Genomic DNA, 2,823 nt, shown 5'->3' with positions numbered 1-2,823 from the left:
GTCTATGTATGTATAGTTATATAAGCGATGTTTAAAAGACGTAGGTGCTGTTTGTTTTTCTATAAAAACCTCTTCAAACCACTTATTGCTGCGCGACGCAGCACACGCGCAACATTTTCCCTCTCGCAGCAGTTTGTTTTTTGGAAGACTTCAGACTACAAAACCTTTGCGCGTGTGCTGCGTGGCGCAACACTTGACTTGCCTCTTCTAACCTCTTCAACTTTCATTTTTTCTAAGTGTTTTTTTAAGATTTTTTGTATAACTTTTTTTAAAATTTTTTTTTTAACTTTGATTTTCTTAAATTTTTATTTACGGATGTGACACAATTTATTTTTATAATTTCCACGTTTTTTTAACATGATTTTTTTAATTTTTTTACCGTTTTATTAATTTTTCAATTTTAGTTGCATCTTTTTTAACGTGTGTAATTTTTTACGAACTTTGTAGACAATGTTTGCAATACTTTCTTAATTTTTTTATTATTTTCTTTTTTAATGTTTTTTAAAATTAGTTTTTTTTTTCTAGAATAAAACTATTAGCTTCTTTTACATTTTTTAAAGTTTTTTTAAGAAAAAAAGTTTTATATTTTTGTTTTTTACATGTTCTTTTTATTATTATTTCAATATTTTAAAACTAGAATTATTAAATTTCGGTGTTGAGAACTATTTTCAGTTTATAAAATTAGTTTATTTAAATTTCAGTTTACTGTAGCAATCTGCAGATGTTAAAAAACAAACATGCTTCTTATTATAGGTTGCAGCCGTTTGTTCCACCTCTTCTGCTACAGAGGATTGCAGAGGTGGTCCGCAGACTTAATGAATTTTCGCTTCGAAAAAACAAACAGCACCTTAGGAAGGCCAGCTCGCTTTAATTCCTTTTCCTTGTTTAGATGTGGCTTTAGGGCATCGGTTATCCGTTCGAAGGTTGTTTAAATATTAGTTGTATATCATGTATACATATATAGTCATAAAAGTTCCTTCAATTAGTTCTATACCTTTGGGTAGCAAGGGTACACAAACATGATCATACATTGCTAGTAAACTACTATAGGAGTAGTTTAGGAAGATACTAATATTATTACTAGAACAATGAAACCTACGATGAGTCAGTTCATACATGAGTCAAGAGATACAATGCCCTTGGGTAGCAAGGGTATACAAACATGTTAACACTATGATGAGAAACAAACAATAGACACTATGACGAGAAACAAACATTCAGGCTAGACAGAGAAAGAACACACAATACAGCTAGCACACATATACATTACATATACATTCACACAGTTATGCGAGCCATTAAACAGGGCATGGCACTACCTGTCATGACTGTTTTTGTATCAGAATCTCCTTAATTGGGGAGCGTATGAGTTTGTGTATAGATCTATACTGGATTGATTATCCTACACCTTGTTGCTCGCTACAGTGGGACTTGCAAGTCTACGGGTGTCAAACGTCATTTTTACGGCATCTTACATTGTCGTTTTACTATTGAGTCGGTAGCAAGATACAGGCCGATCACATGTTACCTTAAAATTTACAATTGCTTAAGGTAGTTAGTGCAGCAGTAGTTACTTAATAAAACACTATAGTACTATAATATTTCCCCATTACATTCACTTCGTGAATATGCACACGATGCACGGTAATGTAAAAACTATATTTTTGGGTAATGAGAGTCGGAGTTGGGAAAATACACACTCTTACATGAGAAACACTCATATACTAGATGCCTTGGTAGAAGGCTAGTTTTAGTAGAAAACATAGGGTTTTCTAGGTGAGTTCAAACAAATACAAACTTCACAAAACTTATACAAACATCTTACAAATGATTTCATACAAACACATACACTAATATACTTATGATCTCACCAGCTTTAAAGCTGATACTCGCTTTCAAAATAACTTGTATTTTCAGGTCGCCAGTAGACAGGTACAGGTGCCGGGTTTTGAGAAGAAGGAGCTCGTTCAAGACTCCTCTTTTATTTTGATGTATATAATTTTTTGTGTCTATATAACTTGACAGAACACACTTGTATGAAATTATACTATTAATGCAGTGGATGATGTTGTTGCTTGTTTACTACTTTGCATTGTTGTGATACTATACCTGACGTCCTCCACCCCAGAACGTTTCTGTCGTTCATCGGTTTTGGGGGTGTGACACCATTCCTGGGGCACTCGCCCGCTGTCATTGGACCTTGGTCCGGAATACCATACTAGTATACTGTGCCTAGGGCTAACCCCCGGGTCTTCTTACTCATAACTACATGGGCCGGCATTGTGGCCGCAGACCCATTCACACAAAGGGAAAACACCTGCACTGCTGAACTTTGCTGATAACCCTCTGGTTGCTGTCCGCAACTCTCTGAACCGCTGCTCCACTAGCTCCCCGAGCTACTAATATCAATATAACACTTAGTTCCAAACTGAACTCTAGAAGTCAAACTAAGCCAACTCTGGTCAAAGTCCTGGTCAAAGTCAACCTTCCAGTTGACTTGACTCGCCGAGTCAACCCATAGACTCGCCGAGTTCTTAAACTCAGAAACTCTCAAAATAGGACCCAACTCGCCGAGTCACCCCAAGACTGGTCGAGTTCAACGATCTCTGAGTCCCATCCTGTCCAACTCACTGAGTCACCACTCAACTCACTGATCTGCGTCTTAACCAGAAGAGGTTGGGGGGTTTTGCGACCTGACTCATCGAGTCCAAGAACAGACTTGTAGAGTCCTTGGCAATCTTCAACAGACTCGCCGAGTTGTTCTTCCAACTCGCCGATTCCATGCTCATGTTCATAAAACTCGCCGAGTACACCCATGTGACT

The sequence above is a fragment of the Lactuca serriola genome, chromosome 2, assembly GCF_051521515.1.
Source record: "Lactuca serriola cultivar US96UC23 chromosome 2, Lser_US96UC23_V15, whole genome shotgun sequence".
Taxonomy (NCBI): Eukaryota; Viridiplantae; Streptophyta; class Magnoliopsida; order Asterales; family Asteraceae; genus Lactuca; species Lactuca serriola.
This window is presented reverse-complemented; position numbering follows the sequence as displayed.